This window comes from Dreissena polymorpha, chromosome 4 (genome assembly GCF_020536995.1).
Source record: "Dreissena polymorpha isolate Duluth1 chromosome 4, UMN_Dpol_1.0, whole genome shotgun sequence".
In the NCBI taxonomy this organism is placed as follows: domain Eukaryota; kingdom Metazoa; phylum Mollusca; class Bivalvia; order Myida; family Dreissenidae; genus Dreissena; species Dreissena polymorpha.
The window spans coordinates 129,209,190-129,227,095 of NC_068358.1; the positions used below are offsets into that span (position 1 = coordinate 129,209,190).

Below are 17,906 nucleotides of genomic sequence, written 5' to 3' on the forward strand. Positions count from 1 at the left end.
TGTTTTCAGAAATCGCAATAAATATTTTTGGGTCGGGGGGTACAAAGTGGGTCGGTCGGTAAAGGGCAAACAAACTCAATTTTAATTTAGGCCTTAAGACTTGACTTGTTCAACTAGTGTTTGACCCAACTTGACCTAGATTTTAACATGGCTTTCATATTTGCAAGATAAACATGCATTCAAGAATGAGTAATAAATGTTGCCTCTAAAGTTGTAACAAGCTATTTTTAAGATATGACCAGGTAAGTTAGTTTAAAGACGCACCCAATCCAGATTATAAGCTAGATATTGTCAAGCCAATCCAGATTATAAGCTAGATATTGTCAAGCCAATCCAGATTATAAGCTAGATATTGTCAAGATAAACAAACTAACCAAGTTTCATCAAGCTTTAAAAAATGTTGCCCATAGTGAGGTTGATGCTTGACCATGTAAGCTTGGCCCTGATCTGGTATGAATTCTTATGCATATGCATTAAACCCTGTTATCCAAGAGTGAGTCTCATTTGTAAACTTACCTATATTTGTCTGTGCTGGCAAAGCAAATCACAATTTCTAGCTGCTCCTTGTAACATCAAGTCCACTGCAATGATAATGTGAAACCATGTTGTATGCATTGCATTATAAAGTCCTTATAAAGTCTGTAAAAAATGTTTAACTTAAGAGACAAAACAATTTTTACAATAATTCTTATCAGGTAAGTGAATCTATATCAATTAATGCTGCTTTTCATAAAGAACAAGTAATCATGCTGCTTCATAAGAATAGATTAAAGTAAGGATATGCCAAACTTCAAAATATGCATATGCAAAACATTTTGACATAATTCTTATCAAGTAAGTCAATCTTAATCAGTTAATGCTGCTTTATGAGAAAGGATTAAAACAAGGAAATGTCAAATTTAAAATTTGGACTTTGCGGCAAGATTACCACTTTCCAACACTGAAAATGGCATTTAGTACATAGACCAAATGAAAAAACTTTCATTTACATTTGTACGACTTTCTATAAGTTTTCTAAAACAATTTTAGCACATCAAAATAAATATTCTGAGTTAACATTTGTCTTTTAGGCTCCAGTCAAAATATGTAACTGAGTGTCAATAAATGGGACCAGAAATCATATTAGCTGCTCATGCAAAAATAGGTTTTATGCCATTTGCAACCTTTGTATTTTCAGACCAGCCTGTACTGGTCAAGAGCTACCCTGCCAGTGCTTTTTTCCTTCAAAACTCGGTCCGGTATTCAGTCCCATTCCCGATGGAAACAGTATATATTTTTTCCAAATAGGACCTTAAAATTCCCAGTTGAAGGTTTCCAGATAATAATTTTTTATCACAACATTGTGTTAATCATTGAACTTTAGTAAATATAATACCGAAAAAAAAAATCTAAATTTTGAAGCATTTTTTAGCAAAACAACAACAACAACACTAATTACTTATTTTTATTCAGAACGCCCTGAATTTTCCCAATCCAAAGCAACCAAGCCCCGTTCCAAAAAATGGTGCAAAAACCACTGCCTGCTGTTTTGAAGTCACCCATAGTTTAGTGGTCTTATTGGCAGTCATCAAGACTACTCATCAGGGTATATCTGGAGCTTGGCTGTTAGATAATGTCCTAAGGCCCATTTTGGCAAGAAAAAGATCATATAGTTAATGATCTTGAACTGTTCCTGGCCAAAATAAAGCCTATACAGCAGGCTTGGCGAAAGTGGAAAAAAGCTGCCGGTCATCCGGACAGGCATTTCAGAAAATGTGCCGGTCCGGACAAAATTGAGCCGGACCGAAAAAAAACAACTAGAAAATTCAAAGATGGCAGCGATCACATCTTGATCGTTTTATTCAACCGTCCCTTAAACCGATTTTAATCGCTTAGAGGTTAAACGACACCGGCAGCTAATTGGTGTTAATATGTTGTGTAATGTCAATAAAGGTGCGAAAAATTCGCGTGTCAGTGTTTATTACATGCACAATGTATTCCCTATCAGTGGTTCGGTGCGCTAATTTCAATAACGTAAGTGCAAGCCCAATAATTATCAAATTATAATTATTCAAAACGATTAAAACATTATTGCATGTACTTTGATGAAATTGCAGTTTGGAGCAGACCGGCTGTTAAATATACTGCGCACAGTATAAAACAAGTTTCCTGACATTTAATTATCATTTTAGTATAAAGGCATTACTTTTTCAGAACGTGTACGAGAAATTAATTAAATAATCAAGATGATTCATTTACATGCTAAGGCAGTGTAATTGTTAACAGAGATTCATTTTCATTTTTGCCTGGTATCAGAAAGTCCCCGGGAAGCACGATTTTTACATGACACTGTGTATGATGCAATATAACAGTTCTTTGTACATGTAACGTATTGCATTCAATCTAAATTTAAATTCGCTCGTCCAATGAAAGCTCTGCCTCATAATGCACTGTTCTCTTTACACTTCTGAAAAATGGCGTTTGCAAATGGTTGTGTTATTACTAGAACATTGTTTATACTTAATAAACAACCTTTTTAAAAGCCATGCTTCATAAAGAATTTTTATATTTTATGATATTTTAATGTCCTTATCTACTCGAAAAATATGTCAAAGCTATCAAGATCTTTTTTGTTAGAAGGCAGTTGCCGATTTTTCGACTGAGTTTGAAGTAGGTGTTGTGTAACCAATTGGATTTGCTAATTGTACGTAACAAACCTTTTGCAAACATCAAAACAATGAGCGATTTCATTTTCATGATGTAGTAAGGGGTTTGCTCTTCGAATTTTCAACTTTGAAAAAAAAAGATTTGTTTGTAGTCATTTCACATTTTGCCGGTCGCCAGGACCGGCATTCTTGTTAATCCTGCCGGACCAAATGAAAATCTGCCGGTCAGGACCGGCGGACCGGCAATTTCGCCAAACCTGATACAGCAAATCCATCCAAACAACCTGTTAACATTTATCCCTATGCAACATCAGCATAACAGTAATGATAGCAGCCATATACTTTGGAAAATACTATCTAGTACAGACAAATTCCGTTACAGAATCTATTTTCAACCACTGAAGCAATAACACTTACATGATAGCAAAATATATAAGCACAGCATCAATCCTTTATCAAAATCACAAAACACACACACAGCTTCATATTTTATTAGATATGGTTTTACAATATTTTAGGCAGATAAAATTCAGTCATGATAGCAACACCTACTCACCAAATGTGCATTTAACATAGGGGAATCAAAGCGCTGAAGGCACTGAAGTTGTTCGCTATTGCATAATTTAAGACACAACTCATTTTTCATGGTCAAAAGATACATAATGAGACCATAACACATTGAGTGACTTTAAAGCGAACAACATCGCCTCTGACCAGACTGCGTAAATGCACATGTTGGGTTCAAGATACGCTGGCCAAAATGCATAAGACCCATTTTCGCATAACATGCCTGTGAAAGTGAGACTTTAATGTGTAGAATGAAAACTGTGTGTAAATCAAATATTAACATACCATATATTTTGACATTGAAGAAATATACTCATAATAAGGCATGAAAGGACACATAATGTTGTGCACTCCCGTAGTATAATTTTTATCTACTTACACTGATATGTGGTTTGACAATGATAACACAAATTTCATGCGGTGAATATGCATCTTACAAGTGAGAAAACCCACAATAGTTAAACTTTTGTTTTCAATTTAATTATTAAGAAACGTAAATTGCAAACTTTATTTCAAAGTCGGCATTTACGCCAACTACCTTTCTAAAAGATAATACTTGGGTCAGGGCACATGAAAGATTGGTCAGGGCTCAATGTTTTTTTTGGATGAAATATTCTGCGTTATTCGGCCCCCTTCCCCCATCTCTAGAGTATATATTTTTCCCCCAAATATTTGAAAAATTTCCCTCTTGGAAGTGTTATTCAATTTTAATCAATACCTCATTTAAATATGTCTTTCGTTACGAATTTATTTACTACAATTTTCCTGAACTGCCGCATCCGCTTGTTTACTTTCTTTTTGCCTTTACTCCTTCACCACAAACCGTACGTAGTTCACTATCACGACTTTCACTTTACGACATCTACCGCAAACAGTACGTATTCCACCATGTCGCACAACAGCAAAAGCTATCGGAAACAAGAGGGCCATGGTGGCCCTGTATCGCTCCACTGTTCTTTTATGTGAAAAAAGCGTGCAATGCGCATGGATTGAAATGTACTCAAGCATGTGACTTTCTCTTTCTATCCCTCGTCCCACTGGGCGCTTAAAATTGAAAGGGTGAGCATTTTTTATGTATGGAAAACGTTACTACGGTGTTAACTAAACAGACACAAAAGTCTGGGTATTGTCGCACAGGTCCTTTGCTTATAACGTAGGTACATTTATCTCTTCAAAAGATATTGTCCTTCTTTCTATTTCACATATTTTAAGATGCTGAAGGTCAAATCTACGCATGTTCTACAAGATTAATGAAAGTTCCTTCATTCAATCATGAATCTTTTTCCAAAATTCCAAAGTGTTTGTAGGTTTCAAAGTTTCTGTTACTTATATAGTTCATGACAAATGCAAAATACCTAATGACATAGATCACCTGAACTTAACTTCATTCTTGAGGCATTAGTGAGTGTAGCAGGATTGTTAACATGGTGAAGAAATTGTTTATTGTACAAAGAAGATATTTGCCTGAGGAAACATAAAGTTACGAGTTTTTCAGGTTCATGAGGTGTCGAAAGGCAGAAGGAATGATAACTTTGTAGAGGTTGTTTGTTAAACAAAGTAAATGTTTATGAGACAAAAAATTGAATTATAATTCATCAAGATGTTGCGATCATGGCAACACTACTTGCATATGGCATGAGGTTTAAAGAGATATCATGACACACAATGAGCTTGTCCTAACTTTCCTTTACTTTTTCCATCTGACATTGGTTACCTGTCGTGTTTGTTTTTGAAAAATACTAGGATTGCCATATATTGAAATAAGGTACCTGACCTATTCTCTGATAGGTTGCTAGTAATAGACTTAGCGGCAGCCATGTTATAAACAAGGGGATTGTTGACAGCATTGGTAGAATAAACTTTCAATTGATACATCTTTTTTAAGTTGGATTCTCCTTACTTTTTTGCTACTGAATATTAAAATCACTTAATTTCAATGTAACAATTTGTTGTTAAGTTTATCTTGAACAAATATTTTTTGCTATCTGTTTATAAATCATAAAATTATGTCATTCAAATTTTTTTGTTGATAAATAGGGCCTATAATAAAACAAGAATTTTGAGAATGTTAACATAAAAGAACAATACTAACCATTTGGTGAAAACAAACAAAACAATACAAATTTTTGTATAAAATGTTAAATACAATCAAGGTTAATGGACTCAATATAAACAAACACACTTGAGTGTTCTTCTTGTGTTAATGATGTATTAAACTGAGTTAAATTAAGGCCACAATTAAAATATTGTTGGTTTGCCCTTTACCGACCCTAAATTTTACAGGTGGGTAGGTAGGTAGGAAAATTATTTTATTTTATTTGAGAAATTATATTTTTAATACACTAATAGTCTATGAATATTTAAAACACTTTTATTAAAGAACTGTTGCAGTGTACGAAGCCCTATGTAGCTTAACATTATCTTGTTTGCTGTTTCTTGCATATATTAATATCAAATGCATGCTTGTGTGTTATTACATCAAATATTTGTTCATTATATGATTTTAATTGCTCAAATGCATTTGTAATTATTTAACAGCCAGACAGCTTTTATTTTTAACTTAAACCTTTCCCTTAAATTGGGCTTAATTAGCATGCAACAAGCATTGAAGGAGTGTAGAAAGACAGCTTAAAGCCTTTAATGGAAAAATTCAGACGTGGCGAAAGACCATCACATTTTACAGGCCAGACTTGCCAACCAGGAGAAACAATTCACAGGCCTGTTGAAGTTTTTACAGGCCTCAATTTTAAGTGTTTGACCGGTTAGTGCATAGTCTCAGCATGGAAAAGTAAATTCATAAAAGGGCAAACTGAACATTATTATAAAGCATTATTTCTTCTTGAATGCTCTGAGCTTTTATGAGTACATACGTACAGCTCAGAGGGTCAATAGCTGGGAGTTGTATTATTGCAACTAACATAAGCATGAAAACTTGATTTGGGGAAATAAATTAAGGGTGTTAGTTTCAGTTTGTGGATATACTAACGCTTTAAACATATATACTTGAGTGTTGTCGATGTATTTAGCTAAGAGACATTAATAAATTAAATAAGTTTACCTTTACATATCCATTTCACTAACATGCCATTACAGTGATTTCCAGTCGTTACACCCCCTGGACGTTACACCCCTAGTCATTACACCCTCTAAGCCTGGACATTACACCCACCAAGATGTAAACATAATTGATTAGGTTACTAAGGTGTGATCACACCTACCATGGGGCACACTTCACTTGATTAATGATGTTTCTGCTTTAATGTGTGTCTAATGGGGGTCTGTCCAAGTGTATCTTATTGTTTGTTTGTCTGTATGTCTGTCTTATTGATGTGCAGTGTTAATAAGGAAATAACAATTTTTTGGTGTGAAAAACATTGTTCTTTGATCTTTTCAAATTATTTGTTAATTATCAAAGTGTAATAATAACACCTAAAATTAAAGGAGTTTGTTCACACCATTATTATTAAAATTCATTTGAAGATGTTGTTTGATTTTATGAATTCTAAAGAATATTGCATCTTTATGTCGTGGCAAAAGAATATCAAAACATCAAAGGTAACAAAGTTAATAAGACAAATACTCAATGCAAATTGTTTTTACTCATTGTCCCCATATATACCAGAACAATTTTAGAGAATATCATACTATAGGTATACATTGTTCCTCTGTCGAAATGCCCCCAAAACAAATATTTTGGTGTATTGATTCAAATTGTAAAAAAAAGCGTGTTAATAGTTCTGATTTTGCTGTTTCATGTGATAATTGTGGATTATGGCAGCATATTAGATTTTCTTCTTCCTATTATAAACATTGTAGATCTATATAATTTGAGCTCCATGACATCATGCGATTTTGGACCTTAGGGCATTTTCCGTTGTTATCAAATGGTCTTGTAACTGATAAATAATTTAAAACACCAACTTGGTTTAAGCTTATTAGCTGCGCCATTCTTGACCAATTTATTTTTGTAAATACTCATTTATAAACTTTAACCTACACAATTATATAACTTATATAATTATTAGTCTCTATAAAAACATATCCATTAATTATTAATAATTAGAAACTATTTGTTACATATTAACCAACTACATCATGTGGAAAGTTTGGAATCCTAATAATACTTTCTTATTTTTACATAAATGAAATTCAATTTAATGGTCTTATGGACAATACTGGGTATAACTTGGTATCTGTGTTTTATCTGTTTATATAACTTATATAGTTATTAGTCTCTATAAAAACATATCCATTAATTATTAATAATTAGAAACTATTTGTTACATTTTAATCAACTACATCATGTGGAAAGTTTGGAATCCTAATAATACTTTCTTATTTTTACATAAATGAAATTCAATTTAATGGTCTTATGGACAATACTGGGTATAACTTGGTATCTGTGTTTTATCTGTTTATATAACGTATATATTTATTAGTCTCTATAAAAACATATCCATTAGTTATTAATAATTAGAAACTATTCGTTACATTTTAATCAACTACATCATGTGGAAAGTTTGGAATCCTAATAATACTTTCTTATTTTTACATAAATGAAATTCAATTTAATGGTCTTATGGACAATACTGGGTATAACTTGGTATCTGTGTTTTATCTGTTTATATAACTTATATAATTATTAGTCTCTAAAAAAACATACCATTAATTATTAATAATTAGAAACTATTTGTTACATATTTACCAACTACATCATGTGGAAAGTTTGGAATACTAATAATACTTTCTTATTTTTACATAAATGAAATTCAATTTAATGGTCTTATGATTTACATTTTATTAACAAAAATATTATTTTTCTAAAAATATGATATGATATGTAACAGAATGGTATTTATGCAGGAAAAGGGAAATGGGTAGAGACATGGGGGATTATACATGTAATATATATTTTTGTTATCATTCAAATAATTAAGTTGATCTTATGTTGCATTAAGACTCATGCCCCAATTTAGTGTTTTAAATCATTGACACAGTTTTGTGTCATCATTTATGAAACACAGTTTGTAAAACTAACAGTTACACTGGGCCACTTAGATAAAGATTGGACCTATTTGGGCCACATTAGGGCCATACAAAGACCCTCTAACTGTTTATTAGGGGCCATAAAAGATACACAGACTAGTGCCAATTAGGGCCCTCCCATAAACTGTGAAAACATGTTTTGATTGCTACAGTAAGTGACAGATTCCTGTTACTTGTGTTTCATTATAAAAAAGTATTTCTTCAATGATCTTTCATTATCAATTCTGACTTTAAAGTTTAATGATATTGTAATTAATGAACTTTGAAGTCTGCAGTAAAATTTTATATATCATACAGTGACAATATGTTACTTCTATTTCAATATCTAACAAACTCACTGAAACCAACATATATAGGATATTTTTACTTTATTAATACTTGCTTTAAATTAATAGCAAGTTACCTCCTTTTGTTTGAGTGATATGAAATAGCCTAAGGGCAGATTTGCTTCATTGTCAATATCAGAGACATAACACTGCATGCATCTTATGCACTGCTAATCAAATAGATATATCTATAGATAAGTGAAATACTATGGTTACTACAATAGAAATAAAACTTAAGTAACAGATGTGATACACTGAGATAAAGATATTGCCTTAGTCCTTATGTATTTGAGGCCGTTTCCATAATTATTTATTTTATTTATCTTTATTTTTATTTCTTCAAGTTTTTTCTGTCTGTATATTCTTGAAAAAAAGTATTTATTATTTAGATGCATATTGTTACAGTCATTCTGGTGAAATAAAAATTAATGTTTTAAATGATGGCTGCTCAATTAAATAATTTGAGCAACCATTAATCTCATCAGTGTCATCTTACATGACAAATCCAATTAGTGGTTCATAAGTTGATTACACCTTTCTAATCTAATCAATATCTTGGTGGGTGTAATGTCCAGGCTTAGAGGGTGTAAAGACCAGGGGTGTAACGTCCAGGGGGTGTAATGACTGGACACCATTACAGTAAACTGTTCAGTGTGGCAAACATAATAAAGCAGAATATGCACATGAATCTGATTAAACACAGATCCACTTGCATATAAATCAAATCATGTTTGTCTTTTATTTTGCATTTTCGACAAAAAAAATCCTGTAACTGTTAGATGTATTTTTCTTTGCGAGTAGACTGCATTCCAATTTTCAAACACTTCATCACTTGTTCTGTGACATTCAGTTCATACATTTGCAAAAAAAAGAGAGTTTTATTTGTATCTAAAACCTATGCTCCATCGTAGAATGACACGCTCTTTTCATTAATCGATACTAATTATATGATGTCCGTCGTAAATTCGATAGTTATTTGTTCTCGCTGAGCATCGTTATTTCTTTTAATTGTCCGCCATCTTGGATCACGTTAACAACATGTGTACAACGAACGTAAAGTCGTATATGTCCGACTACTTTCGCGAACCAATGGTTAAGTATGATGTCGTTCGGCAATTTTCACGGAACACCGCCGATCGCGATGCTGGTTATAGACGCTTGCATTACTGTCTATTCTGGGGCGTATGAAATTCCAACCATCGGAGCGACCTAGATCGGTCAGGGGCGATAATAATAGCCAGGGATATAAATACGCGCATGAATAAATATTGCTTTCGGCTCTTTTATCATCGTCGAAAAAAACGAAAATAAAAAAAATACGTTTTCAGAAATCGCAATAAAATTTTTTGGGTCGGGGGGTAAAAAGTGGGTCGGTCGGTAAAGGGCAAACAAACTCAATTTTAATTTAGGCCTAATATATAAAATTTGTTTACCTTTCAATATCTTGCATTTTACATCTTTAGTTCAATGCTATTTCAATTAACTGAACAGCTTGACAAACATAATAAAGCAGAATATGCATATGAATCTGATTATACACAGATCCACTTTCATATAAATCAAATCATGTTTGTCTATTTCCATGTTGGAAAGATCATCTTCTAAATTGTTTTACTTCGCAAGAAGACTGAACTCCCTATTTGCAAACAGAAACACTGGTTTCCGTGACACAAATTCACTGTGCACATTTTTAAACAAAATATGTGTTTCTTGTATCTAAAATGTAGTCTTTTTCGTTGACAAACACATTTCATTATGCCTATCAAACTATATGATGTCAGTTGTTAATTCAATTGATATTTGTCATTTCAATAATCATAATTTTCGCTTCACAACAGCGCCATTTGCATACGAAATACCAAACACATTTTATGAAACCGATTTTAATTGGAAGATTGGGAAACGACAGCCAATTATATCCCTCGTTTTAAAAATGCTTAGGCAGAATCTACCAGTGTAAAATGAAGGGGAGATTTCGCGGGCCGCGGATATATTAAGCATGTGTTCATTTTTGTGACCCCCGGGGCAGGGTCAAATTTGACCCCAGGGGCATAATTTGAACAAACTAAGTAGAAAACTATTAGATGTCACTACATACCGAATTTGGTAGCCCTAGGCCCTACGGTTATGGAAAAAAAGATTTTTAAAGTTTTAAAATAGGCTTTATATAAGCATTTGTTCAATTTTGTGACACCCGGGGCAGGGTCAAATTTAACCCCAGGGGCATAATTTGAAGAAATCTGGTAGAGGACTATTAGATGTCTCTACATACCCTATTTGATAACCCTAGGCCCAATGGTTACGGACGAAAAGATTTTGAAAGTTTTCACAAAATAGGCCTTATATAAGGAAATTTTCAATTTTGTGACCCCAAGAACGGGGTCAAATTTAACCCCAGGGGCATAATTTGAACAAATTTGAAAGAGTTTCATCCAAGGAACATTCCTGAGAAATTTCATCAGAATTGGACCAGTACTTTAGGAGAAGAAAATGTTTAAAGAAAAAATAAACGCACGGACGCACGCACGACGGACACAGGACCATGACATAAGCCCCGCTGGCCTCTGGCCAGTGGAGCTAAAAATTGACAAAAAATCTGTTTTAACTTTATGGTAGGTGAAACACAGAACTCTTTTAAATCACGCATTTAAGGTGTTCTCAGAAATGGTTTACACAAGGGACAGATTGAGGATGATTTTGGTAGAATTATATTGCCTGTACGAACTTCAACATTGTTGAAAAGGCATACAAACTTGATCGGTGTATTATATGCTATAGTATTATCAATGGCCAATTGTTGCAAGAGCATTTACACACAATAGCATACGAGATTGAAACGTAAGAATGTGTATATTGGATATTGTGTAATCCAATTAAAATCACATTCTTATGAAATATTTGTAATATTTAAATTTTCATTTTAACTTATTTAATAATTTTAATTAATCATGATTAATAAAGTTTTAATTAATTTCAATTAACAAAATTTTATAATTACTATTGCATATTGTTTAAAATAACTAGTGCATATTGTTTAAAATAACTATTGCATATTGTTTAAAATAACTAGTGCATATTGTTTAAAATAACTATTGCATATTGTTTAAAATAACTATTGCATATTTTTTAGAATAACTTTAATATATTGTTAGAAATACTTAAGGAATTAAGAAACTCATTAAGCCCAGTTTTTACAAAACCGTATCGGTACACTTTTTGTGCCAGGTGAGCTACAAACTCTATCATATTGAAAAACTACCTTGATGTACTATAAGAAAACAGCTTAGCTAAGAGAAAGAGTAGCACATTCCAATCTTAATTGTTAACCAAATCAAGAACGCAAACGTAAGCAGTGGAAACTTCCAGAAAGTTCCATGACTAAGGGTTAACAGCTTTGACCCGAACAAATATAAACAAGGGACAAAATTGTCACAAAACCAGGTTTTCATTGTGAAAAAAAAATCTGATAAAGGGAGAAAACTCAAACTGAACTTTTGAAATGAACAAACAAAATAAACCCCCTTTGTAAGTTTGTTTTTTAAAAAAATCTATTTTTAGTCGTGGCGACCTTGACATTGGAGATATTGACGTGATTCTTTCGTGCGACACACCGTCCCATGATGGTGAACAAATGTGCCAAATGATTTTAAAATCTCACAATGAATGACATAGTTATGGCCAGGACAAGCTCATTTATGGCCATTTTTGACCTTTGAACTCAAAGTGTGACCTTGACCTTGGAGATATCGACGTAATTATTTCGCGCGACACACCGTCCAATGATGGTGAACAAATGTGCCAAATGATTTTAAAATCTGACAATGAACGACATAGTTATGGCCCGGACAAGCTTGTTCCGCCCGCCCGCCAGCCAGCCAGCCAGCCAGCCAGCCCGCCCGCATTCGCCAATCTAATAACCAGTTTTTTCCTTCGGAAAACCTGGTTAAAAAGTAGGTGAATCAGCGTACCACGTGAGACCACGTGAGAAACGTATTTGGAAAAGTCTGATCAAATTTCAGAAAGTAGCCACCGTAAGAATATTTAAGAAAACGCTTTGCGCGACTTGAGCACAATGTTTTTGGATATATTACAGGTGAGCTGTTGCTACTTATTTATTTTCAAACCTAAATTATTGTTTGCTGCAAATAAATATATTCATACTTAAATTATTGTTTACTACTTTAATTTGTTTCAGCTACATTCAATGTAGAGTATTTAGGAAAGTTGTTTGACTGCATAATATCCAAATAAATATATATTGTGTATTTATGATAATTGCTATTTTATAAGTATCATATTAGTAAAACAAATAGTACTGTTTTCTCATAAATAAATAATTTCTTTATTTTAGGATTTAATAAAACAATGTTAACGCTTGAAAACTGTTAGTGAAATTGAATAATATTCTGTGTGATTTATTAATATATAATAAGAATCAATATCGTTGCATATGTACGTATATATTATAAATGATATTTATGCATGCGAATATTTATCTTGTTTTAATAAATTAACACAATGTTTTTGGATATATTACAGAGAATAAAATGGGCTGTTTATATAATCGACTTCTTTAATTATTTACATCTATTATGGATCAAAGAATATTAGCGCTTAACGCTAATTCGCATAGGTCGAAGAATGGTAGCATTTAATGCTAACTGAAAATGAAATACGATAGAAATAACATTCACTAAGACCGCAATGGACAGAATAATTAATTATTAAGAACTAAATAAATTATCGTACGTAAATGAAGATCCCGTTACCACTTACATTAAATGGGAATAATGAAAACCTCAAGGAACATTTAAATATATATATAGAGTAAAAGTATGTACGATATCTGGATTAAAAAAACATGTTGTTTTGCCCTATATATTTTGGAATTATGTTTTTCTCTCTATGTATGGTGAATTATAGTGTTAAAACTTGATTTTGTACTGTTACTTGCTAAGCATTGAAATTTCTCCCTTTTCCCCTTTCACGCATGAATTCCCCCCGCACCCCCCCCTCAGGGGACCCGAACCATTTCCCCCAAAACTGAAAAAAAACCATGGGGCTAGTAGGCTCTGCATTTACTAGCCCAAATGGGCTAGTTGAAAAAAAGTTAGTGTTAAGCCCTGAGAATATCATTAAATTTCACTATGTGTCAAATGTTTATTTTGGTTGAGTATGATTCCAGCTACATCAGCAGATTATTTCAGTTACACATGCCCTGCTTGTAAAACTATGAGATCTTCATCTTTTCAAAATAAACCTACATTAATTAAATCTGTCTTAGCAGGAGACTTTATTTAAACGCCAAAATATGCATGCAGAATTTGATTTTTGATAAAACAATATTTATTACTTTATCTATCAGATTTCTTTTATATACCATCATATTTCTTGAAATTTCTTGAGATTGTATTAATATTAAAGATTGTGACACAGGAAATACACAGGCCTACCATGATGGCAGGGCTTATAAACGAGCTCTTCTGTAGGAAAACCGGGCTTAATGCATGTGCTTACAGTATCATCCCAGATTAGCATGTGCTATCTGCATTAAGCATTATTCCAAGTTGTCCCAAAGTGGGACTCAATGAGGAGAGATCAAAAGTGTGAACGCCCAAGAAACCCTTTTGTTACACCCACTGTAAGCATCTCAGTTGACAGTTTTATCAGTAATGATCAACAAGCTGATTGACCAGATTATGTTAAACCCCTCTGTGCATGTGAAACTGTGGGAATCCAAGTACACATGCTGCTGTGAGCACCTTCTTACAATAGTTTTCTGTATGAGCAGCCTCTCTCTAGGTAAAAAACTGGGCTTAATGCACATGTGTACAGTGTCATCCCAGATTAACCTGTGCAGTCCTGGCTAATCAGGGACAACACTTTTTGCTGTTATAGAATTTAAAGTTTAAAGAAAGTCTCTTCTAAACAAAAATCCAGTTTAGGCGGACAATGCAATCTCTTATTAATCTAAGCGGACTTCACAGGACAACACTTTATGCACATGCATTATTAGTCTTGTTTTCCTACTGCATAACTCACATCTATTATACAACACTATTTCAAAATAATCAATCAATTCCTTAGGAAATATCTTTTTTCAAGCAGTTATCTTAAATTATTAATCTTCAATATAATGTACACATGAGTATTAATCATCAATTGTTAATGTATAACTAATATGCATTCAGCTGAAAAATCCATCGATTTTCGTTCCTGTTTTTCTATCAAGTGAAAACAGACAGCTTTCAGTCGAGTGTACAGAACACTTTATGTTGCATATAATATGAAGGATACTTCACAAGCGTACAAGAATACTTCTACGATCTGGATTTAAATGATCAAAATGATAATTTTAAAACGTTGAACTAAGATATACCTCCAAAATGCTGGATCATTTGACTGATATTTGTCAAAAACAATATTCAGGACATGCATCTTCAAAATCAATTATGTACAGAATAATAAAACTAAAAATAATAATAACGCTCAAGAAATTTCACATGACTGGGCAAAGAACGCAATTCAAAATTGTATGTGCAATATGCATTTTACACATAACAAACCTCCAGACAAATACAGCCCTTTTGCACAGAATGGCAACATCATGCACATAAACAAAAACACAAGGGCAGGATGTTGGACAATTACTTCAAAGTGTTGTTTCCTTTGCTGTTTTTTCCCACAACCTCGTAAATTTAACTTAATTATGTCTATATAAAAAAAACATCCATTACAACAGTTTATCTTGTCTTTCACCGATGCCAAAACAAATTTGCAAAGAGATCAACAAAACAAGAGATGTGTTTGTCAGAAACACAATGCCCACTCTTGTGCCCCTTTGAAATAAAATTTCAATATATTATTTGGCAGGTTTGAAAATTATCTCCATTTCAAAGCTTAATGCTTTCCTTGGATTGTATTTTTTAACTTTTGACCTTGAAGGATGACCTTGACCTTTCACCACTCAAAATGTGCAGCTCCATGAGATACACATGCATGCCAAATATCAAGTTTCTATCTTGAATATTGCAAAAGTTATGACCAATGTTAAAGTTTTGGTTAAAGTTTGGGACACACATACAATGACCGACAGGCCAAAAACAATATACCCCCGATCTTTCGATCCAGGGGCATAAAAAGAAGTTGAAAGGGGAAAGAAAACAGTATTAAATCTTTCCAACAAAGTTATCAACAATACAGAATATAGACTATTGGGGAAAGGTATGAAGTTCTGTCCCACACCTTAAACTATTGATACAGTTCAGCTTAAACATGATGTGTTTGAATTAACTAGAAAATTAAGCCTTAAGGAATATTCTGGAAGCTGTGAAGACACCACTATAATAGATGAATAAACATCTGAAGACCAACTGCAAATACCAAACAAAAGGGGCGAGATACAGTATTAGACTTTGACTTAGATGCCATAACACATGAAATTTTAACTCTTTCCCACTAAAAAACTAAGTGAAAATGGCCATGTGCAAACAGCATAAAACCAGAACAGCCTGCAAGTACAACTCGCAGCTTGTTCAGGGTATATGATGTTTGCTGTTCATCAGTATCAAAGGGTTGGAACTGAAACCTTTATACCTTGGGTCTAGTCAGAAAGGCCTTTAATTAAATTTAACTTTATTAGGGGACTTCAAACACGTCAAAATACTTATCTAAGTGGTAAAGGGCTAAACAACGATCTTTTTATTTATAAAGCATGTATAGCATATAATAAACGATAACACAGCCATAGTTTATACAATGAACCGCTCTGATAGGGAATACATGTAATTATTGAAACACTGACTCGCGAGTTTTTCACACCTTTATTGACATTACTGTACAGGGGTTTTTTTGGCCCGATTTTATAGCCGAAATTCAGCTATGTTCCCAATCCCAAAAAGTATACTTTTTTCCCAAAATGTGGCAAAAAATTCCCAATTTCAAAAAAAAAAAATTTTTTTTTTTTTTTTTTTTAGAAAGAAGTCTAATGTGTATTTTATCTCAATTTTAATTCAATTACATCTAACAAAGTATTATATGATTTTGTTCTTTTAATTTGAATGATTATTTAGTATTTCCCTAATCAGTGGACTTTTCGTGTGGAAAAAAAGGCTAATGAATTTATTTTTCCAATTTTCATGAAAATGCCGATAAAATTCCCAATTCCAAAGCCATGGGCTATCTTCCCAAAAAGTGGAAAAAAAACCTGTTACACAACAGATTAACACCAATTAGCTGTGAAGTGTTGTTTAACCACTAATCGATTAAAATCAGATAAAGAAATCAAGCTGTGATCACTGCAATCTTTGAATTTTCTGAAAATACACGAAGTTGCATAACATGGATTTGAATCAGAAATGGAAGGTTAAAGAAACATGAGGGCCTGAAAGGCCCATCAAAGTCGCTCACCTGAGAAAACAAGATATTATTGAGAAAAATCTTTTGACCAAGTTTATGAAGATCGGAAAATAAATGTGGCCTCTAGAGTGTTTACAAGGTTTTACTATAGCCATATAAGAAAAAATGCTCCGCACCCTGGCAGCCATGTTTTTCAACCAACTGGCATCATTTTTTAACTCATCCAAGATATTATCAAGATGAATCTTCTGAAGAAGTTTCATGAAGATCAAACAGTTAATGTGGCCTCTAGAGTGTTAACAAAATTTTACAATAGCCATATAAGGAAAATTGCCTCGCCCCTTGGAAGCCATGTTTTTCAAGCAAACATAATTATTTTCACATTAATCCAAGATATCATTGAGACCAATCTTCTGACCAAATTTCATGAAGACTGGACAATAAATGTGGCCTCTAGAGTGTTAACAAGGTTTAACTATAGCCATATTAGAAAAAATGCCCTGCCCCCTGGTGGCCATGTTTTTAAAGCAACCAAAACCATTTTCGAACTCATCCAAGATATCATTGGGACAAATCTTCTGACCAAGTTTTATGATGATCTGACGATAAAAGTGACCTCTAGAGTGTTAACAAGGTTTTACTATAGCCATATAAGAAAAATGCCTCGTCCCCGTGGTGGCCATGTATACCCCACACTTGATTTCCTTCTTTGTATATAGAAAACAAGTCGCGTGTAGTGTTAGAATGTTATATGTTATTTTGGTTACATGTTAATTTTCACGCAAAATAGAATGTAACACTTTGACGTTGTTGCAATTGTCATCATGTGATTGTGACGTCATTTCCTTTCCTTTTTTACAAATGTTTACTCCTGATGAAAGTCTTTTGTTTCTCTTTTTTCTATAATTATTTAAGGAACACAGACCTAATTGTATGTCAAAGATCACATGCCCGATGTGCATTT

General features: G+C 33.1%; 1 protein-coding gene across 1 annotated transcript in view; it reads right to left on the bottom strand.

Moving 5' to 3' along the window:
• Nucleotides 1-17,906, bottom strand: part of LOC127876449 (semaphorin-2A-like) — a 148,679-nt gene that overhangs the window by 93,194 nt on the left and 37,579 nt on the right. The window contains exon 4 of the mRNA XM_052421745.1: nt 517-581. The gene's annotated coding sequence lies outside the window, so the exon portion shown is untranslated. The remainder of the gene's footprint in view (nt 1-516; nt 582-17,906) is intronic.